This window comes from Panthera onca, chromosome D4 (genome assembly GCF_046562875.1).
Source record: "Panthera onca isolate mPanOnc1 chromosome D4, mPanOnc1 haplotype 2, whole genome shotgun sequence".
Classification (NCBI taxonomy): Eukaryota; Metazoa; Chordata; class Mammalia; order Carnivora; family Felidae; genus Panthera; species Panthera onca.
In genome coordinates, this window is record NC_138351.1 from 81,594,536 (window position 1) to 81,621,177 (window position 26,642).

Genomic DNA, 26,642 nt, shown 5'->3' on the forward strand with positions numbered 1-26,642 from the left:
CCCACACGCTGCCCGGGGAAGGCGCCGCTCCAGCCACCGGGCTCCTTGCTCACCACCATTTCCGTCCCAGGAACTTTAGTTTCTGGGTTAAGCTCCCAGAGGGCCTACCTTGTGCCAGGCACCAGCTGGGCGTTCACGACCATCTGCGGAGTCGACCCCTTCATCAGTCATGTGGGGGAGGCTCAGTTAGCATTGGTTTACAGATGAGGAAACTGAGTCTCAGAGAAGCGGAGCCCGCTGGGCAAAGTCACACGGGTAGGAGGTGGCAGAGCTCATACGCAGCCTGGCCCAAGGCCTCATCCCTCTGTGCCACCATAAAACATTCACGTCAAAACCCAGCCCCTGACGTCGATAACAACGGGGAAAGTTTGCTCCTCAGAGACCCCTGACGGCGATGCCCTACATATCGATAGAGGTGTTGGTTACGTGGGTGTGGGGGCCTGTCACACACTGTGCCTGAAGGTTTGTGCGTTTTGCTGTATGCAAATTTTACTTCTCTCTACCCCTTCTCTCTCCCCGAAATGATATTCTAGAAGGTCATGGCAGCCCCCGCTATGTCCCTGAAACGTTCTTCCCTTACGTTGCCTCATAAATTCCTACTCATCGTTGGGATCAGAGCTCAAAATCCCCCGCTCAGGAAAAGCTTCCCTGATCCCCAGATCAGACGCGGCCGCTGGGACGGGCTTCTAGCCCTTTCCTTTGCAGCCGACGGCGGCCTGTTCGGTGTTCATTTGTGTGGTCCTTCCAACAGCCTCTCTCTTCCCGGCTGAGTTGGGACCTCCAGCTCACCTCTGCTCCCCCAGGGCCAGATGCCCAGTGCTCAATATACAACGTGAGTGAATGAATGGATGAGTGAACAAATGGGTTAGTGCTAGGTACTTCACAGACATCGCCACTAATCCTCACAGCACCTTTTTGAGATCAGTGTTATTATGCCCCGCTTTGCAGATGAGGAAACCAACATTCAGAGAGGCTGAGTAACTTCCCTAAGGTCACGCAGCCAGAGAATAGTGGCCTGGAAATTCAAACTCTGGCTCCCAATTCTTTTTTTTTTTTAAGTTTATTTATGTATTTTTAAGATTTTTTAAATGTTTATTTATCTTGAGAGAGAGAGAGAGAGAGTGCGAGCAGGGGAGGGGCAGAGAGAGAGAAGGAGAGAATCTGAGGCAGGCTCCAGGCTCTGAGCTGTCAGCACAGAGCTCAATGCAGGGCTGTAATTCATGATTGTGACCTGAGCCAAAGTCGGAAGCTCAACCGACTGAGCCGCCCAGGTGCCCCTGACTCCCAGTTTTTTTAATAAGTGGTACCACATACAAAGTTCTGAGTCTTTCCAATGTCCAAGCAAAACTGAACCCCATGACCCAAAGTCAGGGGATTGCCTGGACTCCTCAGGGAAGGTGACGCTCAGGCTGGACGGAATGCCACAGGCATTTTAGAGGAGGCTGGCTTTGCCTCTGCTAATCATAGCTTCCCAGTGGCCTTGCTCCCCTGCTTCTGTCCTCAGGCAGAAGCCTGGCCTGGAGGCTTAAATACTGGATTATAGATGGACCCTGGGATCTGAGAGCTCTTCTCGTGTTGGGAACTTGAGCTGAGCAAAGTTGTTTCTTTGTCTCCATCCGAATCCATCCAAGCTTTTTTGCTCAGCTTTTCTTGGCTCCAGATGCTCTCTCCAGGGCTCTGTTGGGCCCTGACAGGAGGAGCTGATAAAGGGAACAGGGACCCTGGCGTAAAACCTTCTTAATACAAACAGAGGTCTCGTGCAGAGAGACACAGGGAAAAGGGAGCTTCCGTCTGAATCGAGAGACAGGGGTTTCCTAATCACCGACAAGGGGCCCGGGCTCTCCTAGAGTGTGAGCGTGGATGCATGCGTGTGCACCTGTGTGCATTTGTGCATGCGTGCACGTGCGTCTGTCACAGTCAGCGGGAGGGTCAGACCCAAGCAGGGTGCAAGGGGCCAGGATCCAAAGCCAGAGAAACCCAATGCAGCCCCAGCCTCCCATTCCAGAACCGTGTGATCTCGACAGTGCTACTCAAAGTGTGGACGGCAGATGGGTGCCGAGTCCGGGAACTGTGTGTCCCCGGTCTCTGACAAGATAAGGAGCCTGGGCCAGAATATAAATCACCCTCCTCATCAATCACATTGTTTAGTTCAGCTGGCAGTATTTTGTAGCAAGTCTTTCTCTACAAAGGAAGCGGCACTGGTTTACATTTTGGCTCAAAGCCTCTTGTCCAGGACTGTACAGAACAGTTCGTGGATTGCAACTTTGAGCCGCCCTGGTCTACACACCCCTTCCCCCCACTTTAATGCACATGACACTGTGGTGCCTGGATGGCTCAGTCAGTGGAGCATTTGACTTGGGCTCAGGTCACGATCTCACGATTCGTGGGTTCAAGCCCCACACTGGACTTTGCGCTGACAGCACGGAGCCTGCTTCGGATTCTCTCTCTCTCCCTCTCTCTCTGCCCCTCCCCTGCTCGTGCTCTCTCTCTCTCTCTCTCTCAAAAATAAGTAAACATTAAAAAACAAATTTACCATGCATGATCTTGTCAAAATGCAGATTCCGGGGTGGGGCCTGAGACACCGCATTCCCAACACGCTTCCTGGTGGTGCCCGCGTGGCTGCTCTTTGGAGCACAGTCTGAGTAGCAAGCACTGAATGCGTTTTACTCAACCAATATTAGTTTCTTTCCCTTAATTAAACTAATAAGGCTACGATTGAAGCAGTAATGCACAGAAAAAATATAAAGGACCTTTTTTGGGCGAAAAATATGACTAAATCATCTGGAAGGAGACCTTCTAAAAAGAGAAAGGAGACATCCTGTGTTATACTGGGTTTTGTTTTTGTTTGTCTACATGTCCTGATTTTCTCGAGTAAACACATACCTTATTTTATTTATTTATTTTTTTGCGGAATCTAAAAACAAAACAAAATGAATAAACAAACAAAAAGCAGAATGAGACCTATAGATACAGAAAATAAGCTGATGACTGCCGGAGGCGGTGGGGTGGACAAAATGGGTAGGAGGGTCGAGAGGGCAACACAGGCTTCCCATTATGGAATGAATAAGTCACGGACCCAATTTTAAAACGTGCAATGGAAAATTCTAGGAGGTGGAAAGAGGCGAGGCAGGGGTAGCTGCTTCTCACTGTGAACCCTTTGCTACCACTTGAATTTGAGGTTATGTGCATGTATCGCTTTGAAGAAAATGCAATGCCACCTTCCTGAATACGCGTTCTGCTTTGATACAGTTTATATGCATGCAAGGAAAATAGAAGCAGAGTGAGGAGTAAGGGACATTACTGACTCTTGCAGGAACCAGGCTTCCTGTGCGGGGTGCTCTGACCCCACTACGACTCTTATTGTGCCTGTGAGAAAACAGAGGCCCAGAGAGACCAAATAACTTGAGCTCGGGTTACATGCTGATAAGGGCAGCAGGGTTGGGATGGATTTGAACCGGCCTCATGCACTGCAGGTCCTGAATCTCATTCCTGGAATAAGGAATGGGCAAAATGGGTAGGGCTTTGATGGGCAGAGATGAGCCGGAAGGGGTGGGCTGGGCCGAGAATTGGGAGGAAGGAGGAGGAGGTGGGGCGTGTGGCCCCAGTGATGGCCCCGGGCACCTGCCGCAGTACAGGTGGGGAAGGGGCAGCTGGACTAGACCAGAGGGGACTGGAAGGCCAGGGGACATGAGCCGGGGGGCACGGAAGGGGTCCGAGGAGAGCGAGCCGAGGCGGAGTCCCATGCCTCGTACAGCCTGAGCACATTCTCCAGTCAGGGGATTCCTGTTTTGTATAGTGGAGTGTGTTTGTTGGCTTTATTCCTCGAACGCAATCCTGTGAGGTGGGTGGAGGCTCAGAGCCCTGCCCTGACAGACCTCCCTCACCAGAAGGGACTCATCTAAGGGACTCTTGTCTCTTCATACCCAGCCGAGCACCATCCCTCCCCGCGATCCAAAAGCCTGGTCTAGCAACTTCCTTTTACAGAAGAGGGGAGTGGAATCGAGGCCCAGCATGAGCAGGACTAGGACCCCAGGTCTCCAGACCTCAAACTGCACTACCATCACCAGCACCAAAATAAGAAAGAAACCCAGTGAGGGTTGGGAAGAAGGACACCCCACACTGCACACCATGCACATGTGGGTCGCCGGTCCCCACAATGGCCGCCTTGAGGGGCTGAGTGTCTTGCTCCTCATTTCATCAATTGGCCCAGGAAATGGCGGCCGGACTCAGCTCGATATTTGCTGAGCTGCAGAGAATCGAGCCTTTGTGGGGTTCTGAGGGACTAGGGGTGGAGGGAGGAAGAAAACAGGAGGAGGAAATGCACTTCAGATAGTCCAAGTGGCCTTCCCGGGGTAGGGCTGCTGGGGTTCCCACCCGGATGGCCTCCCCTGCCCTTTCCAGATCCTCACTGACAGTCCACATGTTTCCTCTGGGGCTTTCTCCTTCTTTCCTTTATTTTCTTTCATTCATTCTTTTGGAGAGAGAGAAAGAGAGAGCGCGCGCGCTCAAGATTGGGGGAGGGGCAGAGAGAGAGGGAGACACAGAATCCCAAGCAGGCTCCAGGCTCCGAGCTGTCAGCACAGAGCCTGATGAGGGGCTCGAATTCAGGAACCGCGAGATCATTGCCTGAGCCGAATTCAGGAACCACGAGATCATTGCCTGAGCCGCGAGATCATAAGCCTGAGCTTAACCAACTGAGCCACCCAGGCGCCCCTCTCCCTCTTTCTTACATACAGTGAGAAGGCCAACAGAAAGCAAAGGCAAGCTCATGAATGTCCGCTTTCTAGAACCTAAGCGTCCTTGGCAACTGACCTTCAAACCACTCTTTGTCTACAGAAGATGTGTTTTCACTCGTAATAACAGCATGCACAAAACTTTGTAGTTACTGTGCTTAAAATGGTATTGTAAACATTTTTGTATGTTGCTCTATAGCCTTCATAACATTATTTTAATAGTGGCAGAATATTCCATCAAATCTTACTTTGTATATCATTTCGCCATATCCCCCACTGTTGAACACCGAGGCTAGTTACATTTGCTTCACTATTAATGAGAACATAAGCACGATCATAAGCACTTGGCACATCACTGTTTTTATTTCTGATGCATTTATTGTTTTGCAATAAAACCCTAGGAATCAGGGGTGGGGGGCATTAAATGTTAAGTCTGGTTTTGGTAGTTAATTTCATGTTAAAAATACTTAAGCCTTACAGAGTCCTCAAATGGACAAAGCACGTGAATGGGTAGTTCACATACATTAGCAAGGAAGAGAGAAAACCTGCCATTGAAGCCTACTGCTCACCCATTAACAAAAAATGTAAAACAACGCTACCGGTGAGTTGATGGTGAAATTGCTAGGGACTTTTGAAAAGCAACTCGGCAAAAGTTTTTAGAGCCATGCGAGTATTTCAAAATATTTCTTCCAAAGGAAAACAAAAAGCACACAATGGTATTCACCAGCAACTTACAGCACCGTGTGGGGGCGGGGGAGGGACTTATAGGGTATTTTTGTATCTTTCTTTCTATTTTTCTGTATTTTCCAAGTAAGATAATGCATGTTCATTGTTGATAATAATTAGGAAAAAAAAAATATATATATATATATATATATAAAATCTTAAAAATACCCCAACCCAGCCTCTAATGTCTGGAGGTCTAGGACGCTACACTTGGCCCATCCCCAGGTAGAGCTAATGGCCCTTCGTTGGGATCGCCCCTTGTTTCCTCCTATGTATTGGGACAAATCCATGGGTACGTGGCTGTCTCCCCAGTGGGACTGTGTGCTCCTGGAGGCGGGGACATTGCCCCAATCTTCTCTGCATCTTCAGTGCCCAGCACAGCCTGGCACACAGCAGGCACCAATAAAGAGCCATTTAATCCCCTTGAATGGGCTGTGACCTTTTCAGCGATCTTGTGACGCAGGTGTTATTGTTGCCACTTTACACCTGAGGCCAGCAAGGTAAGCCAAGGGGCACAGGGAAAGACGACCCTCTGAGAACCCTTCTCTTAGAAGCCGTGCAGACTCATGAGACCAAGATGGTCCAGACCGGAGGCTCTAGAAGTCTAGAGTCCCCTGAAGGGCTCGTGCAAACACAGACTTCGGGTCCCTCCCCCGGAGCTCCGGGTTCAGAAGCTCTGAGGAGTTGCACTCCTACCACGTGCTCAGGTGCCTCTGAGGCTGCTGGTCCAGGGACCCCACTTTGAGAACCCATCCCTTCCTCCCCATCCTCCTCCTCACTGCTGAGTCCAGTCTGTCCACACTCCACCCTGAACACTCATCTGCAAAACGCGGCCTATTTGCAAAAGGACCTGCCCCCGAGCTTTGAGAAGCTGGATTTGGGGCTAAGAAGGTCTGCCTTTTAAGACGTTCTGAGGGAGTTATTTTTAAAATCTCAGATGATGGAGCCAAAAAGCCATGACATTGTTCCAGCTTTGCATTTAGTCCTCTCTCGGTTTCCTTGGTTTCCGAGAAACCGCACATCCCCCGTCTCTCCCGGCACCATCCCTTGACCGCTAAGTGGGGCAGAGCTCCGTTGCCCTCGCCAAGGCCCTGCCCTTCTCTAGCTGTGCTGAGGAAGATGAGGCTGGAAAGGTTCACAGGCCATGCCACGGAGGGCCCTGTGGACCATGATCAGACTTTGGGTTCTATGCCGAGGAAGACGGGAGGCCACCGGGGAGACGGGAAGTGACGTGATCAGTGCGGCTGCTGTGTTGAGACCAGGGAGACGGGGCACATGTGAAAGGACAGCAAGGAGGTCCCGAGGGGCTACTGCCCCAGTCCAAGCAAAGGCTGTGGGTGGCTTGGACCAGAGCGGTAGTGACAGAGGCAGTAAGGGTGATAAGATTCCAGACAGAGTCTGAGGGCAGTGCAACAGGTCTGAGAGCTGCTGCTGGGTTGGACGTGGATGTTAAGGGCAAGTCAAGAGCCCTCATGAAGGAGGACCTCTAACACCAGGGGAGGACTGGCCTTCCCCTCAAGGACCATGGTTTTTAAACGTTTTATGCATAAAATAACCTGGGGACCTTGCCAGAAATGCAGGCTCCTGTTCCTGTCTCCTGGAGATTCTGTGTGTTGGCCATGAGGCCCCTGGAGTTGTACTTGTACCCGCAGGGCTGGGGACTCTGCACCCACGGGTGATCGGGAAACTTTGGAACCAACGCTCTGTCTTGGCCATCTCCTTAAAGGCTCTCGAGGAGGCAGGGAAGTAAAGAGGTTAAGAAGCCTAGTGCTGGGCTGGCCCTGCTGTGGGCAATCATGAACCATGGGGGATGCCCAGAACAAACGTCCTCCTCCGAAACCCCACTGCCCACCCCTCCTCCCTTCACCGTCTTTGTCCGCTGCGGCTGCCAGAACAAAAAGACCATGGTCTGGGGGGAAGGGTGGGGGTTTAAACAACAGAAATTTACTTTCTCACCATTCTGGAGGTAGAAAGTCCAAGATCAGGCTGCCAGCAGGTTTCGGTTCTGGTGAGAGCTCTCTTCCTGGCCTGCATATGGCTGCCTTCTCGCTGTGTCCTCATGTGGCACAGACACTGAACCAGCTCTCTGGGGTCTCTTATTATAAGGACACCAGTCTCTCCGGATCGGGGCCCCAGCCTTATGACCTCATTTTAACTGTTACTTCCTTAGAGGCCCCATCTCCTAATACAGTCACATTGGGGGTTGGGGTTTTAACAATTCCATAGCACCCCAACTTCTCGGTTCTGTTTATGGCTCATCCAGCAGCCGGACACACTCTCCTACCGCCGCCCAAGTCTTTGAGATCACCTGAGCCGTTGAGGAGAAATAGAAGAAATCCTCCCCCCGCCCTTTCCAGCTCCTCCGCCAGCTGCCTGAAAAACCCTCACAGCTCAAACTTGGAGTTGGAGGCATCTCTTTGGTAACATTGCTTTAGCGACCTGTCACCGTAAACGTAATGAAAATAAACCATAATAGTTAATAATTATAGAGCCCTCGTTATGTGCCAGGCCCTGATCTAAAGGCTTCGTGAGCATTAACTTAAATCCCACAGAAGCCCTTCAAAGCAGGTGTCAATATCAGTCCCGTTTTACACAGAGACTTGCCAAAGTCGCACAGCTGGAAGGGGGCAGATCACAAGAACCATTCTCGAAACTTCTTTACTCTGTGGCTGCTTCGAGGGCCTTCAAAGAGATGGCCAAGTCGGAGCATTACGTCGGGTCGTTTAGAAGGAGGAAATGAAGGAACAATGCCCACCTGGCCCCGGGGGAGGGACGGGCCCCATCCATCTCTGCTGGCTGTCGGCAAGGAGGTGTGGATCTGCCAGTCTCTGCAAACAGGCATCCTCCACCTGCCTCCCATGCCTGAAGATAAGCCGTGGAGCGTTTTCCCCAACTTTATTTTGGGTTGATGGATGTCACTGGAGAAAGCAGACTTTGCAACATTCTGGATGTGGCCGTACACACGTCTCCCACCCGAGACTGCCACCTGCTTACTGGGGTGCGGCCCCTGACGGACCATGGCCTCATTCTGTCGGTCAGTGGGCGAGGGTGGGCCCACGGGCTCCTTCTGGCCTCAAAAGTCCCATCACCCCCAACCCTGGGGAGGGGTCCTCGCGCACAGGACATAATGAAAGCGCTGGGGGCTGCCCTCCAATGACCCCATCATCTACTCTGGGGCTCCAGGACGGAAACAGCAAGAATGCCTCGCCAGCTTACGAGGCATATCCGTTTTCTCATCTGGTTCTCAGGGTGATGTTCACAAGGAGACGCTGTCGCTGAGGAGTGCAGACCCAGAGAGGCCAGGTGGCCTGCGAGGGGGACCAGACAGCATTGTACCCATGCCTACCTGACGCCCAAACCTCGTTGTTTCTCCTGCATGACGATCTTCTTAACATCTGACATTTATGTATTATTTTACAGTTTACAGAATACATTTGCATAGATGATATAATTAAATCCAAATCATTGTTGACAGCCAGGCATATTATCCCAGACTGAATAGGAGACATTTTTTTTCCTCTCGAAAATACCTGAGCTTCCTTGCTATAATTCTATTCCAAGGTGCTGGTGTGCTGGGCTAGGCCGGCTACATGCCAGTTCCTTCCGTCTCCCCATGATTTAAATCTTTCTTATTACCCACCTAGAATAGATGTTTCCGTCTCCTAGTGAAATTCCAAACGTGTAAGTATACACGCTTTCTGGCTGGACATGTTGGTGGGAAATAAAGCTGAACGATCTTGACTGGAATTAGCTGAATGATTCCTATCTGCGCGGTGGAATGTTCCCCGCAAGGGTTGTCTGTGAAGCCTTCACCAACTCCAAGGTGGTTAATCACCGGAAGCGTTCCCCACATCCTTAGGGCACCTTAAAGCCTGGCTCTTGTTTGCTGCGGCACAATCCCTCCAGACATTAGTGCAGTCGCTCCGGGCCAGGGCTGGGGTCTCAAAGGACCGGAGCATCTCCCATGAGGCGGCACTGGGCTCATGGGACAGTGACTGGGGGACAGATGCACTGGTCCGGGTCCAGCTCTGCCATGGCCTCGCGGCCTCGTCCTCAGCAAGGGGTTTCCCCTCAGCGGGTCTCCGTTTCTGCGTCTGTAAAGTGGGGACGTCACATCTTCCCCAACTGGCTTTTACACGGCACCACCCAGAGGAAGCCCAACACAGTGCTTGATAACCCGAAGCCTCCGGTGACCTCCCCATCCAAGGTTTCTGTGCCGTCACCACACTTTCCTAGGGTGCCACCGTGACATTGGCTTCATTTTCTTCTTTTATGGCGGGGAGCTGACTGCTTGTCTCCACACTAGACTATCATGAGGCCAGGGCATCTTCGCCCCCATCTCCAGCGACCGTGAGCAGGTGCTCAGCAGTTGTTTGTGGAGTAAATGAGCAGACTGGCTGGGATTACAGACAGGAAAAATCGTGCAGTTGGTCAGGAGACCGGGGTTCTCGGAAGGGCGGCTGTCCCTGAGTACAGCGGGGCTTTGAACCAGTCACCTCCCCTCTCCAAGGCCTCAGTTTCTCCTTCGGTAAAATGAGCGGCAAACTGGGTGATTTCTTGGGACTCCGGGAGCATTGGGAGGGATGGTGGCTTCTGAATGTTTTAAAAAAAATGGTAGCGACAAAAATCACAAGCTGCACGTATTGGGGGCGTTCTGCCCACTAGGAGTCACACTGTGCGTTTTCCCTGCCCGTTCATGTAACCTGGTGGCAGCCCTGAGCGGTCCCACCACCCACCCAAAGTCGCACCGTTGGACAGTGGCTATGCCAGGGTTCCCACCACTGCTCTGCACTGTCTCTCCCCAAACCAGATGGAGACCTCCAGAAGGCCCATCCTTTCAGGGAAGAGAGAGCCTCCCTCCTGCCACTCCCCACCCAGCTCAAGAACAGAATGGGACACACCCAGTCGTTGTATTTATGCGTTACAGCAGCAACAAGCCACTATCACCTTTGTCCTTGTCTGGATGGAAAAATTAGTAAGTGTCAGGAAGGAACCATAGATAGACCTTGCAGAAAAACCATTATCGCCAGGAGCCTGGGACACCCAAATAACGAACACAACCAAAGCAAGCAGGACTTCCATCATTTCGTTAGGCACAGGGCACACAGCGCAAAGTGGCCCAAGGTCCCACCGCAGACCCGTCCAGCGTCACCCGACTCCACCACTGGCAGACACAAGTTCCTGAGTCTCTGGCTGGGAAGATGGGCTATAGGACTGGTCACCGCTTCCTGCCACTCGAGACGTTTCTCCTGGGATTAATGGCTCCCGCAGAACCTTCCGAGGCTCAACACATTCTGCAGCAAGTGGTCAAAACCTCTGGCTTGGAAAGGATTTCAGAGATAACGAAATCCAGGCCCCCACAGGACAGTAACACTCAAAAGGGTAAGAACTAATCTGAGTGGTGCTCAATATGTACCAGGCCCTGCGGCCAGCTCTCGAGGGGCACCTCTCATTTCACCCTCAAAATGAAAGTCTGGGGGATAGATGCCTTTATAACCCTTTGGCTGTTTACCAGCAAAACTGTCTTTGTCTTGGGTTTTGTTTGTTATCTGGGCGCTGCAGGCTTCTGGGGTGCACAGAAGCACAGACATTCAGGCAGGGTCCAGTGGCCTGGAGGTGGAGTGGGGATTCAAACCCGGGCTGTGAATCTGTCCCCTTGGTACTCTGCGCCCCGCATCAGGCTTACTTAGAGAGGCAGGGAGGGAGCCACAAGTTACCTTAGCACAACTGCTGTTAGCACCGTCTATCCGACTGAAGCTCCCCTGTGAGATTCTGAGCCACGGTTGCCCTCCTGGCATTGCTAACAACAGGCATCTGACCCCCACTTGGTCATCTCCAGCGGTGGGGTGCTCATCACCTCCCCAGGAGACCCTTTCTCACCGTGTGCTCCAGCTCTCTGCCTCCATCGGAGCTCAACTGAGCAAAGCCCTGCACGGGTGTCCCTTTCCATGGCGCAAATCTAACTCTTCTTCCCCACGATGGCCTGGCTCTAGAAGGTTTGTATGCCAGGAGCCGGGGCGATTCGATTCAAGTCCACAAACACTGGCCAACAGCCACCAAGTGGATACACAGGTGTGCAAGCCCTCCTCTGCCAGAGCGGACAGGAAAGAGTGTGTGTGTGTGTGTGTGTGTGTGTGTGTGCACGCGTGCGCTCACGCTCGGGGAGGGGACAGGGTCAGAAGGCAGGGGGAGCAGCAGAGAATTGCGGGAGGAGAGGTAGGTGGTTTGGAGTCTGTGCCTGGTGCTCCCAGCTCAGCAGTGTCTCCGCTTCTGAACCTCGCCCATCGGCCACCAAACATACCAGGCTCTCGCACTGATTAAAGGCTGCCTTGACGTTGTATCTCACCTTTCTAGCTCTGCTCCCGGATCAGCTCTCCCCTCCCCCCGAACTGCTCCTGCCAAGAGACCGGGCACCTTCCGTTCCCCTTCCCAGCTCTCGCTGCAGCGTTGGTCAGAGGGGAAGCCTCCCTCCTTGAAGTGCGTCCTCCCCACTTCTCTGATGCCCGCTCTCTGGCTTTTCTTTGCATCCTTCTGGCAAGTCCTGGCTCGGTGGTGGGGTGGGGTGGGGGGGCTCTGGTGTTCTGGTGGTTCCTCTCAGGTTCGCAGGGCATGGGGTCCTGCAAGGCTCTCCGCCTGGGCCCGGGTCTCCCTTCCCGTCCTTCCTTCCCTAGGCTTTAAATATCTTCCGTGAATCAAGGCTCTCCTCCCTTCGCAAGCTCCCGGCCACACTGCTTTTTTGCTGCTGGGATACCTCATTAGCATCTCAAAGAGCCTGTTAGAAATGGACCTCCTGGTCGTCCCTCTCCATCCAGCTTTGCTTTAAATCCTACTCATTTCAATAAATACTATCTCCACCCACCTCAGTGCTCAAGCCAGAAGTCGGAGAACCATTTTTGAAACTCCTCTCCCACAGCTCCCATCCCTCTCCACCACCGACAGCAACCTCCTCACTGGCCTCCCCGCTTCCAGCACTGCCCCTTCTGACACAGCAGCCAGAATGACCTTTTTAAAACACGAACCAAGCCACATATCCTGCTGTCACCTCGCCACCAGCATTCAGAGCAACACCCACATGCCTTAACCTGCTCGGAGCCACTGCAAGATGGAGTCCCTCCCGCTTCTGCAGCCCCCTGTGAGCCAAAGCCTGCTCTCTGCCTGCGTGCCCCCACCTCCCCCACCTCAGGGCTCCTTGTCATTAGCCATTCCCTCTGCTGGAACATTCTTTCCCTGGGTCCTCACCTTTTAGCACTTAGACATCAACTACGATGCTGCTTGTACTGACAGATCTCCCTGACCCACCTCCTAATGTAAATTAGGTCTTCTCCGCTATCCTCCTTAAAACCTAGTCATTTTCTCTCATTGCACGTAAATACATGTTTATTTCTGTGTTTCTATGTTTCATCTCTGTCTGCCTCCGCTACAAGACTGTCAGGGGCACGAGGCCTGGGTGTCCTACGGGTCACTGCACACACTGTCACGAACACTAGTAGACTAACTGAATTAAATATACACACATAACGCATGGCACATAGTAGGTGTTTGGTCAATGTCGCTTCTCTCCTCCTTTCCCACGGCTTGGGTCATCGACAGCAGGCTGCACTTATGTTCAAACTCAAGGTCTGTCTCTTAGGTGCTGCTAGATGACCTTGGCTCATTCCCTTCCCTTCTGGAAGCCTCAGCTTCTACCTACCCTGCCCAGCTCTTGTGGGGTTTCAATGAGAGAACTTAGATATAAGGGCCGGGCCAGCATCTGGCACGGAAGGACAACCCCAAATCCGAGCCTCTTTGGTGATTACCTCTAGGTGATCAGAAGGGCCAAGCCTGGCGGGTCAACAGTCTGCCGCCCTGGAGGGCAGAGTCTCAGAATCTCCAGCCATTGTAGTTGCTTCCAAAAAATGGGCAATTTGGGGGTAGACAGACCGCCCTAACTCACCCACCGAAGGCAGCCCTCTTCCTCATGCCCCATGTTTGTCCTCCAGTTAACTGGCTGCACCTGCTGGAATTTGCAGAAGCCCAGAGTCTGGAGCCTCGAGCGTGGGGGTGCCCGCTCCCCAAGAGGACCCAGCTGGCTCCTCAGGAAGAGACCCCTCTGAGGCGCTCTGAGGAGCTGGTCTGTCACGGGGAGAGGTGAGGGGAGGCAGATCAGTGTCAAAAACAAGATCGAGAAGTGGGTTTCAGCTTGACTCACATTAAGAATGTCACTTTGGAGCGCAAATGAGAGAGAAGAGAAATGCTCTTTTATGCGGGAGTTTATTTTTATCACTTTGTCAGAGAGAAATTGCAGCCTCGAGGGCACTGGAGCTGCACAGAATTACCCAAAACATTAACATGCAAATTGCCTTCTTTAGAGAAGGTAATTTTATTAGTGCAGGAAATGTTTCTTCCACTGTACTCATGCTCCGGAGCGGTGCTCTGTGGGGGCCAGTGGGGGCCACCGCAAATGGGGACTCCTGAACCTGGTCGGGGTTCTACTTCCTCCTCTACGTGGGATCGCACCTGGGCCACGCTACAGTGTTATAGCTCGTTACCCTGTAGACAGCACCCAGTGTAGACAGCAAGTGACTTGTTCAAGATCACACAGCATCCATGGCAGAAAGAGGCAGAGCTGAGGTCATGTGTCCTGTGTCTGGGAAACCAGGTGAGCCACAGGGACTCATGAGGATCCTGGAAGTGGCCACTCCGAGCATAAGGAGCAGTGACATTCCATCTATCTAGTCCTTCTTTCATTTATTCACTCGCTCACCTTGCCAGGAAGCTTTCCCTGTGCTAAACCCTGGGCCCTCGACGTGAACCAGGGATGGGCTCAGCATCCACGGGGTGGGGGGCAGGTGGAGAGGGAGGCAGACATCCGCAAACACTGAGGATCCAGCAAGGCGAGGCCTATTGGAGGGCGGTGCCGAGAACTGACAGGGAACAGGAGAGAGCAGAACTGGCCGGCGGGGAGGCAGGGAGAGGGGCCTGGAAGCGTCCCAAAGGAGGGTCTCACAGGTAGGCATTGTCCAGGCAGGCGAGGAAGGGAAGGGTGTTCAAGGTGTCCCAGGCAGGGAGCCGAGTGGGAGCAGAGGCAGGAGCCGAAGCATGTCAGTCTGGCTCAGAGTAGCCCGTGAGGCTGCTACTTGGAGTGCGTGGGAGGAGAGTGGAGCGGGGATGGGGGGCTGGGGCTGCAGGGGGGGTGACAGGGAGGCTGGCCAGGCTAATCTCAAAGGCTGAAGGGCTCAGATTTTATCCTCAGGTGGTAAGCAGCCCCCGCAGGCAGGGCCGGTTCAGAACAGAACCACATTCCCCTGAGACTTCGGGAGGGAGGGGGTTTCCCAAGCCCTGGAATGCCAGGACGACAGAAGGTTGTGCGAGGCTGCGCTTACATAAGGCTTCCTCCTCCCTTCACAGACGTGATCAGTGGGGAAGTGTGGGCAGAGACACCCACCTGCCACCAAGAAGAAAGCACCTCAGTCATGTAAGGTCTCGCTGAACAGTTCAGGTGCACACACTTTCCCCAGAGGCCGCCATCCCTCACCCCGCGGTGGCTGGCAGGTGCAATCTCCGAGCGTGGTGGGGCACGGGGGACTGTTCCCCCAGCCCGGGAGCTGTGGTAGGGAAGCCGAAGGGAAAGTGTGGCTATTTCAAAATAAGCCCAGAGCAGTCGTGGAGATCCTGAATGGGCGTACTCCAGCTCAGCCTTTCTCAACCTTGATACTTTCCAGATTTGGGGCCCAAAACTTCTTTGTTGGGGGTGGGGAATCTGTCCTATGCATTACAGAATGTTAAGGGGTGCCTGGGTGGCTCAGTCGGTTAAGCATCTGACTCTTGGTTTCGGCTCAGGTAGTGATCTCATGGTTCATGAGTTCGAGCCCGGTGAGTTCAAGCTCTGTGCTGTCAGTGCGGAGCCTGCTTGGGATTCTCTCTCTCCCTCTCCCTCTGCCCCTCCCCTGCTCACTCTCTCTGTCTCTTTCTCAAAATAAATAAATAAACTTAAAAAAATCTTTTCTTAAAGAATGTAAAGCAGCATCCTTGGCCTCTACCCGCAAGATGCCAATAGCAACTTCTCTCCTTGCCCAGCTGTGACAACCAAAAATGTCTCCAGACATGGCCAAGTGTCCTCCAGGGTGTGGAGTGGGGGGAGGTGCAAAATCATACCCTAATTGAGAACCCCTGGTCTGCCCAGACTTATGAAGGTCGACACAGCTGACCACCAGAAGTCTCCCAGATCTCCCAGTTAGATGTAGGACACCTCACGGCCCCGGCATGGGGTCTGCCTCTTCCCCTCCCCCATGTGCCAAAGGATGGGGCAGAGTACTGCAGGTTATCTGGGCTATCTCAAAAATAAGTGTGGAATTTAATTCCTAAAAGATCTAGGAAGAAGAGCCAGGTGGCAAGGTAGAAAGCCAATGGGTGGCAGGTGGCTTTCCCATTAAGTTACCAGGGTCTCAGAGTCCCTAGAATTCAGGGTCTCACCTGTAAAGCAAAGGCGTTCGAATTGGTGATCTCTCAGGCATTTCTGGTTTTGAACACTATGACTCTATGGCAGTAAACACAATTTGGAGAGTGTTACCAGGGAATGCTGAAGTTGGCCCCATGTGAGAGGCCTGGATAAGGATCTATCTTGGCTAATTCAAGAAAAAAAATTTTTTTAATGTTTTATTTATTTTTGAGAGACAGAGTGCTAGCAGGAGAGGGACAAAGAGAGAGAGAGAGAGAGAGAGAGAGAGAGAGAGAGAGAGAGAATTGGAAGCAGGTTTTAGGCTCTGAACCGTCAACACAGAGACTGACGTGGGGCTCGAAGTCGTGAACCTCGAGATCATGACCTGAGCTGAAGTTGGACACTTAACCGACTGAGCCACCAGGTGCCCCTATCTTGGCTAATTTGGCCATTTTCTTGATGAGAGACAGAGACTGGTCAGGTGGCTCATGAGGTTCTCATTTCATTCTCAGGCTAAATGACCAAGCCCAGGTTTCTCCAAGAATTCCATGAAAATCTCCAGGAAAAGCCTGTATTTGTAAACATATTTGGAATGCTTGGGATTGGTAGTTTCTCAGAGATCGGTAGAAGCAGAAGACAAAGAATTTTGGCTCTTCCTTCCACCCATTAGCTGGGTGACCCTGGGCACATTAGGTAACCTCTCCGAACGTCAGGTCTCTTCTCTGTAACCTGGAGTAGAAGGATTAACTCTCCAGGTTGGTGTGAAAAGTGGAAAACGCACATAGAGGACTTCCAGCTTCAGCACTGATGTGTAAGGAGCTTGGAAGTCATCACTCCCATCTTCACAATAAGAAAAAAAGATAGGCAAACTGAAAATCAATGACAGTCCTTACATCTGTCAGAGATTTGAGGTCACAGGGCAAAGTGTCACCCTGAAAACCAGACAGGCAAGTGACAACAGAGAATCATAGCCCAGGTCAGTGCTTCATTGGTGACGGAGGAATTGCTGGAGGCTGAATGGATGAGATTGAGCGTTAAAAAGTCCGGGAGCCCAGTCTTAGGGGTCCTTCAAGCATCTGTGGGTTGTACCTCCAGAGCCCCACTGGGTTCTCAAGGTGGTGATTGGAGAAAAATCCCACATGCTTCAGGCAGGGAGGTGTGTGAGGAAGTAACCTTTCCAAAATGTGCTCTGAGTGTTCTCCATCACAAAAGACTGCCCTCACGGGAGACTACACTACCAGAGACTCATCTGACCTGAGGGAAGTGTGATTAGACTACTCCAGCCCTTTTGGCCTTCCTGTCTCACATAAGGGCAGAAAAAAAGGGCTGAGGAACACTTCTGAATGTGGCAGTCCAGGGACCCAAGCCCACTAAGAAATTGAGATTTAGCGATAAGATTATTAAATGCTGTCTCTCCCCAACACCTCACTACCACCCATCAAAAGGGTTCCAAGGTAACCACAGTGGATAACAATTGACAGCTCCAAGATAAAGACTCTCTATTCAAGGAGTTTTTAGGAAAGTCCAAGGACAACAGGGAGAGAAAATAAAAGCAAGGAAACTGATGCCTCTGGTGCCTACAGCTGCAGTAAACATTAAACACAGCCTAGCTCCTCATTGGGTTAACAGAAAACCTCACACTGAAAGCCTACTACTTGATCTCCCATGTCTGGCTTTCAACCAAAAAATCACAAGACCTGCTAAAAGACAAGAAGAAAACATTTGTCTGACAAGACAAAGGAAGCATCAAAAGGAGACGTGGCTATGACACAATGTTGGAATCACGCAATGGAGAATTAAAAATGATGATGATTAATATGTTAAGGGCTCTAATGGAAAAAGTAGGCAACACTCAGGAACAGATGGGTAATGTAAGGAAAGAGATGGAAAGTCTAAGAAAGAATCAAAAGAAAATGTTAGAAGCAAAAAACACCGTAACAGAAATGATGAATGCCCCCAGTGGACTCAACTGTAGACTAGAGACTAGACACAGACGAGGAAAGAATCAGTGAGCCTGAAAACATGTCAATCAAAATGTCACAAAGTAAAATACGAAAAGAAAGAATGTAAAAAGGGAGAATGTCCAGGAACAGCGTCTTTGGACGACATAGAGGAAATGGATAAATTTCTTGAAACATACAACCTGCCAAGACTGAGTCATGATGCAATAGAATTTCTGAGAAGACCAAGTACTAGTAAGGAGACTGAATCAGTCATCAAAAATCTCCCAACAATCAAAACTCTAGGACCAGATGGCTTCACTGGTGCATTCTACCAAACTTGTAAAGACGAATTAATACCAATAATTGCTTTACATGTGAATGGTTTAAATATGTCGATTAAAATACAGAGATTGTTAGAGTGGATAAAGAACAAACCCAACTCTATGTCGTTTACAAGAAATCCCCTTTACACATAAAGACAGACAGAAAGCAAAGTGGTGGAGAAAGAGATATCATACTAACGCTAACCAAAGAAAGTTGGAGCAGCGAAATTAATTTCAGACAAAGCAGACTGCAGAACAAAGAAAATTATCAGGGATAAAGGTGGGCATTACATAATGATAAAGGGGTCAATTTTCCAAGAAGACATAATGGTCCTCAACACAAGTGTAGCTAAAAACAGAGTGTCAAAATACGTGAGGTAAAACAGATAGATCTACAAGAGAAAACAGACAAATCTACTATTAAGTCAGAGAATTTTAACACCCCTCTCTCAGTAATTGACAGATCCAGCAGGCAGAAAATTGGAAAGGATATAGTTGAATTGAACAGCACCATCAATCAACTGGATCTAATTGACATGTATAAAATACTTCCCTTTACAAGAGTAGAATACACATTCTTTTCAGTTCACATGGAACACTCACCAAGACAGACTGTATTCTGGGTCATAAAACATACCTTAACAAATATGAAAGAATAGAAGTCATGCAAAGCATGCTCTCAGACCACAATGGCATTACACTGAAGATTAGTAACAGAAAGATAGCTGGAAAATCTCAAAATACTTGGAGATTAAATAGCACATGTCTAAACAACATGTCAAAAAGGAAGTATCAAGAGAAATTTTAAAATATTTTGAACTATGTGAAAATGACAGTGGAACTTACTGAATCCTGTAGGATGCAGCAAAAGCAGTGTTTAGAGGGAAATTTATAGCATGGACTGCATATATTAGAGAAGATGAGAGATCTAAAACCAATCATCTAAGTTTCCGCCTTAGGAAACTAGAAAAAGAAGAGCAAATTAAACCCAAAGTAAGCAGAAGAGAAAGAATAATAAAAATTAGAGCACAAATCAATGAAAGCAAGGTAGGAAATCAATAGAGAAAGTCAATTAAATCAAAACTTAGTTCTGTGAAAAGATCAAAGAAATTGATAAACCTCTAGCCAGGCTAACCAAGAAAAAAGGAGAGTAGATTGCTAGACAGCTAACTAGTAATTAACAATCACTAATATCAGACCATGAAGGAGGCTTCACTGGTCTTATGGACATTAAAAGGCTAATGAAGGAATGTTATGAGTAACTCTCTGCCTCCAAATTTGGTAATTTAGATCAAGTGGACCAATAGGCCCTGTGGTTTCACCGGTGAATTCTACCAAACATTTAAGAAAGAAATTATACCGGTTCTCTACAACCTTGTCTAGAATACAGAAAGAGAAGGAACATGTTCTAACTCATTTTGGAAGGCCAGCATTATCCTAGTGACAGATAATGGCATTATTAGAAAAGAAAACTACAGACCAATAGTTCTCATGAGCATGGGTGCAAATAACCCCCCAAAATTTTGACAAATGGAATCTAATAACATATAAAAAGAATTATACACCATTACCAATGGGATTTATTCCAGGTATGCAAGTCTGCTTCGATGTTCACTAGTCAATTAATGTAATCTATCACATCAATAAGCTAAGGAAGAAAAATTATATGATCGATAGATGCAGGAAACACATTTGACAAACTCAAATCTCCATTCACGATTAAAAAAAAAAACCTCTAAAAATTTTTTGTTCCTTTGATAAAGAATATCTATTTAGGAATACCTACAGCTAACATCATAGTGGTGAAAACCTAGATGCTTTCCTCCTAAGATTGGAGACAAGTCAAGGATGTCCCCTCTCATCACTTCTTTTCAACATTGTACTAAGAGCCTTAGTTAATATAGTAAGACAAGAAAAGAAAAGGTATATACGTTCAACACATTCCGAATTAAATCCCAGCAAATTATTTTGTGGATATCAGCCAAGTGAATATTGTGATATTTTGTGGATATCAACCAAGCGAATCTAAAATCTACATGGAAAGACAAAGGGAAGAACAGCCAACACAATACTGAAGGAGAAGAACCAAGTCAGAACCCTGGCACTAGCCAACTTCAAAACTTACTGTAAAGCTACAGTAAACAAAACAACACGGTATTAGCAAAAGAACATACAAATAGATCAGTGCAACAGAATAGAGAGTCCAGAAATAGACTCAGGCAAATGTCACCGACTAATCTTTGACAAAGGAGCCATGGCCATTCAATGGAGAAAAATTAGTCTTTTCAACAAATAGAGCTAGAATAATTGGACATCCACAGACCACCCCCCCCAAAAAAAAATCTAGACATAGACTTTATACCTTTCACAAAAATTAACTCAAAATAAATCACAGACCTAAGTGTGAAATGCAAAACTATAAAACTTCTCAAAGATAACATAGGAGAAAACCTAGGGGGGCCTTGGATTTGGCTATGCGTTTTTAGATGCAACACCAAAACAAGATCCATGAAAGCAGAAAAATGATGTTAGGCTTTAGTACAATTAAAAACTGCTCTGTGGGGGTGCCTGGGTGGCTCAGTCGGTTAAGTGTCTGACCTCGGCTCAGGTCATGATCTCATGGTTATTGAGTTCGAGCCCCACATCGGGCTCTGTGCTGAATGCTTGCTCAGAGCCCGGAGCCTGCTTCGGATTCTATGTCTCCTTCTCTCTCTGCCCCTCCTCTACTCGCACTCTGTTTCACTCTGTCTCTCAAAAATAAATACATGTAAAACATTAAAAAAATTTAAAGAAATCTGCTCTGTGAAAGACACTGTTATGAAAACGAGAAGCTAAGCCGCACGCGGGGAGAAAACCCTTCCAGAAGACATATTTAATAAAGGACTTGTATCCAAAATATACAAAGAACTCTTCAAATTGAACAATAAGAAAAAAAGCAAACCCAATGGCTCAGTTAAAATACAGGCAAAAGATCTCAACAGACATTTCACCAAAGATGTACAGATGGCAAATAAGCAAATGGAAAGATACTCAACATCATACGCCTCTAGGGAAATGCAAAGTAAAGCAATGAGATACCACTATACTCCTCTTCCAATGGCTAAATCTAAAACCTGACAACACTAAATGCTGACCAGACTCTGATGCAACAGGAAGTCCCAGTCATTGCTGGTGGAAATGTGAACCAGCCACTTGGAAAGGCAGTTCAGCTTCTTACAAAGCTAAACATAGTCTTACCGTATGATCGAGCAATCACATTCCTAGGTATTTGCCCAGTTGCATTAAAACTTACAACCACACAAAGCCTGCACACAAATGTTTGTAGCAGCTTTATTCATAATTGCCAAAATTTGGAGGCAACCAAAATATTCTTCCATAGGTGAACGGATTCACCAGCTGTGACATATCCATTCAGTGGACTATTCCACAGAAATACAAAGAACTGAGCTATCAAGTCACAAAAAGACTTGGAGGACCCTTAAATGCATACTGCTACATGAAAGAAACCAGTCTAAAAAGGCAGCATGGTACAATTCCAACCCTATGACATTCAGGAAAAGGCAAAGCTATGGAGACAGTAAAAAAGGTTGCCAGGGGCTCACAGGAGGGAGGATGAATGGGCGGGGGGGGGGGGGAGCACAGGGACTTTTAAGGGCAGTGAGAATATTCTGTGGGGTCCTGCAATGTTGGGGAAATTACATTATGCACTTGTCAAAACACACAGAATATACAACACGGCATGAACTTGAACCTAAACTGTGGACTTTAATAGCATATCAGTATTTATTCACTAACTGTAACAAATGTACGGTAATGCAAGATATTACAGGGGACAATGTGGGGGGATATAACTGAATTCTTGGTACTACCTGCTCAATTTTTCTGTAAGTGTTGCGTATGGGCTGGGCACCGCTGGGTGTGACCCCTAACCCATCTAATCCTCATTTCCTCAACTCCAGAGAGCAAGGCTCTGGGGAGCTTCCGGTGCCATATTTGTGACAATAAAGTGGGTGGGAACATTTATGCAGCTCCCGGCAGGAGGAGGAGCAGGTGGGGGATGCCTGGGGGCAGAGTCCCCCGCCCCCGCCCCACCCCCCCATGTGTCTGTCATTGTGAACGCCTCCCTGAACCAAGATCAGGGACCAACCATTGTCTTACCAAACACAGCTCTGCCCAACTTTAGGGACGCCTCAGTCACTGAATCCGGCTCTCAAGCCTGGGGACATTTGGGGATTGACGGGGTCCTTCCATCTTCAAGAGGTTGGTGACTGTTGTCACTTCCCCAGGCAGCACGAGGTAAAGGCTCCGGGTGGGGTTCCTGCTCTGTCCCTAGAATCCCTCTTGACCCCAGCCTTGGTTTCCTCCTCTGAGAAGGGGGTCATGGGAATAAGACCGAGCTCACCAGCATGTGAACACTCAGTAAACGAACGGACTGGGAGAGCGCTTTGTGGTCGGGGGCCTGTGCTTCCTCACTAAATCCTTACGACAACCCAAGGCGGATGTCCTCCGCCCCGTTGTAAAGGAGACCGAGGCTCCCAGAGCGGGAGTGCCACCACTAAGGGCTGCCAGAGGGAAGGTGCTGGGGATTGAACTGCAGTCCATGTGGCTCCCGCTTCCCCACAGCCTCCATGGTGCTGTGATGATCCACGCAGGTGGACCCACACAGGTACAAGCAAGGGAGGGGGGCTGCATAAACTATCATTCTGCTTTCCCCTTCTTGTGTCTTTTTTTTTGGGGGGGGGGGGTCAGGCCAGCTCAGTGGACAGAGATCCTGTTCCCTCCACCCGGGAGGTGACAGCGGAGAGGATGATGGAGAACAGGTGCCCCTGACACAGGGCCTCGTGGCCCTGGCAAAGGGGAGAAGTAATTCCAGAAGGCGCAGCCCAGGAGTGGCAGGCCCTGAAGTGTCTGTGCGAGGGAGAGGGCGAGCTGGCATTTCTGTCCGCTCGCTTGCTTTTATTAAAACTAATTCTGATGCCGACTATTTTGTAAGCGTGTAGGGCACCCATCCAGAGAGGCCCATCTGACTTCGAGATAATTTCAAGGCTGCAGAATGTGGCTTGTGCCAGACACGTCGCAAGAGGCGCTGCATGAAACCCGCCTAGTTATCCGCGGGCTCCCATATTTCCGAGGGAGGGGGCCACCCATGTATATGTATAAGCGAGGCTCCGCTCAACATTCCGAGTAAAAATACTTTTAAATATTTCAGTACATCGTTAACCAAATACATTTCAGTGGGGGCTCGTTCCAGCTGATGAAAGTACAGGAGGCAGATGATTTGCATAAGTCGACTGAGGAAATTTGGTGAGAGACCGTCATAAGACTCAGACATCCACAGGCGCTGCTGCTGACTGTCGACTGTCAGGGTCTGATCCTAGTTCATTTGACACTTTTGCAGAGCACCTACTGTGTGCCACGCACAGCTCTAGGCTTCGCGGAGGCGAGTCTAGCTTCAGAGAGATGCCACACACTTCATTCCACGGCGTTTAGTTAGCTGTGATCCGGATGGAGAGCAGGGCCGGACGCTGTTGGAGCTGATGGGGAGGGGGCGCCGTCTGGGGGTCTCCTTGGGGAGACGGCCTGGGCGGTGGGGCGCCGGAGAGAGGCGAGGGGCCTCGGTGGGGGACCTCCAAGGTGGCCGCTCTCCTGGCCGGAGCGAGTGAGTAGGGGGCTTTGGGGGAGGCTTGGCTGCAGAGGGGGGCCCCAGTCCGCGAGGCCCTCCTTCACTCAGATGCTCTACCCTGGAACTGGAGTCTTAGACCAGCCGGCCTTGCAGGCAGCTGCCAGAGGGCTCTGCATGGAAAGGTGATGCAGACGGGGGGCTGGAGGCCGGCACAGCCAGCCTGGGCAGCGAGCGCCCACCAGGGTGAGAGCGGGCATGTGGAGGGATGGCCACAGCCATTCATCAGACACCGCAGCTGGCGTGGAGCGCAACTGGCGAGCTTTCCAGGCCCCGCAGCTCCGAGCCTTCCAGCGCCGCTTTTCCTGCCGAAGGTCTCCAACCCTCCCCAGGCTCATAGCACCCACCTCGCGCCCCCTCTTCCCAGCCGAACCACCCCACGGTGTGGGCCAGGGCTGAGGGGCAAGGGAGCGGGACCCGCGGGCGGCCTGGCCCCAGGTTGTTTGCGGTCACGGTTCTGGCCAGAGGCAGGTGAGGGCGGTCGTGGAGGGGAAGTGGGGGGGGGGGGCAGCACTCCGTTGGGCACCGAGGGAAATGTGATGCCACCGCTCGTGTGCCACACCTCTCGCATCAAGCACTTCTTTCTGTCTGGTCCCAGCACCTGTCCTGTCCCCAGGCTGGCATGAGCAGGTGCAGGGAGGCATGTCTCAGAGAGGGGCGCAGGGAGAGCCCCCTTACTGAGCAGTTCCCACGGACGGCAGACCCTGCTCTGAGCGCTTGGCGTCACTTCATCCACAGCGATGCTTCTATGAGGCGGGCACCGCTATCATCCCCACTTTACAGATGGTGAACACGAGGCTCGGAGGGAGTTATGTAACTTGCGGAGGTGACGCAGCTACCAATTAGGGAGCCCGGATTTGGATTCGAAGCCAGGTTTGTCCGATCCCAGAGCCTGTGGCTTTGGATATACTGCCAGTCAAACCAAGGCAGCCCCAGGAAAGGAGGCACGTAGCTCAGGCATCCTTCAGGCGGTGGAAGAAACGGTTCTTATTTTAGTCAAAGAGTGTGCAGGATGTATGAGACATGAAACTACGCCACTCTTAGATTTCCCTCTGTGGGCCAGGTGTGGGTGTGCTTGAATGGGTGGAGGAGGGGGGCGGAAGAGACTCCTGAATCCGAGTTTCCTTGCTTTGCAGTCATGTTCCCGTTGATGACTGGGAGGGACCCTAGAGGTCGGTTGTGTGTTAGATGGACAAGATGTCCAGGTGCTGGGCTCAGAGGTTCCCTCCGCGAGTGAAACGTTTCCCTCTCAGAGATGACGCAGTAAAACTACCTTTTATTGCCTAATCTTGATGCTGTCCTCGTCTCTGGCACAGAGAAGTGAAATTCCACTCTGGGAAGCGTTGAGAGCAAAGTCTCAGAGATAAGGAGGCGCTCGTGAGTGCAATTTACATGAAGTAACCGCATCTTCACAGACAAATTTGTGTCTTCATTTCATTCTGGGCACCGACGGGACTGCCAGACCTCAGTTTTTCTGAGAAGACCCTCATTTAGATTTCTGTTCTGCTAGAAATTCTAGAATTACACATTGAAGTCTTTATTCGTTTATTTATTTATTTATTTATTTATTTATTTCTATGTCAATTACATCGGCTGGCTGGGGAGTGTGAGATTGCCTAGTACTAAATTCCATCAAGCTCCTAAATAGCCATTGACTTTCTAACAGAGAGAAAGGCAAGACTATCTGGGGACTGATGAGCCTGGGGTTGCAGATGAGGGTTCTGTGGGTGGGGAGAGCCGGGGGTGGGGGGGCAGGCTGGTGTTGGGGGAGAGCCACGTACTAGATGCGGGTTATTGTGAAGTCTTGGCTTCTGTTTTGGGTGGTGAGTCTGTGGATGCTTATTACATTATTAAAAATTACTAATTCAGAAAGCTAACTTAATAAAAGCAGGTTATGCATGGACTCGGATAGAAGGTCTCACGAACCAAAGATTTTTAGTCCAATTCTATGCACTTGAGCTCAAAAACAAAAAAGAATAGAAAACAAGGCTACTTAAAAGGATGGTCTGAGATTTAGACCCCAAAACGTGCATTCTTTTTTTAATAGTAGTTTTGATTTTTTTTCTCCTCGTTAATCTTTATAAATACCATTTTTATTCTTCCATTTCAATACTAGGGTCTCCCCATGCAGGTTATATAAAAGTTCATTAAGGTCTCAGACATCAGGAATCTGGCTAGCTCCTTCAGTAGGTGCCAAAGTCTCATGAGGCCAGAAGGAAGGTCTGGGCTGGCTTCCGGAAAGGGGACCTTGCGCGAGTAGTTGGACATAGCTAGTGCTGGGCGTGGGGTGAAGGTCTTATCCGAATGAGCTGGCGTTTCATGCCAGACATTGAGGAGAGGGGAAGGAGACCCTGTCAGTAACCACCTCTACTATAAGCCACGGTTCTTACACTCAGAACGCCTTACTTTGCAGGTGCAGGATATTTTTTTATTGCTATTTGTCTGCTCATCATTCCCTGGGCCCTGTGCTAGTCTCAGGGATACAAAACTCGCAGCGGGTGCCTTTTCTGGGATGCTAAGTCTGTGTTCTCTCTCTCTCTTTCTTTCTTTCTTTTAATATTTATTTAGTTTTGAGAGAGAGAGCGTGCGCACACGTGCAAGCGGGGGCGGGGCAGAGAGAGAGGGAGACACAGAATCCGAAGCAGGCTCCAGGCTCTGAGCTGTCAGCACAGAGCCCAACATGGGGCTCGAAGTCACAAACCGTGAGATCATGACCTGAGCCGAAGTCGGATGCTTAACCAACAGAGCCACCCAGGTGCCCCAGTCTGTGTTCTCTTTCTTAACCCTCACGGCAATACCCCTTTGTTGTTCTCCCCCACA

General features: G+C 50.0%; 1 protein-coding gene across 5 annotated transcripts in view; it reads right to left on the bottom strand.

Moving 5' to 3' along the window:
- TTLL11 (tubulin tyrosine ligase like 11) overlaps window positions 1-26,642 on the bottom strand; it is a 237,035-nt gene that overhangs the window by 894 nt on the left and 209,499 nt on the right. The window lies entirely within an intron of this gene.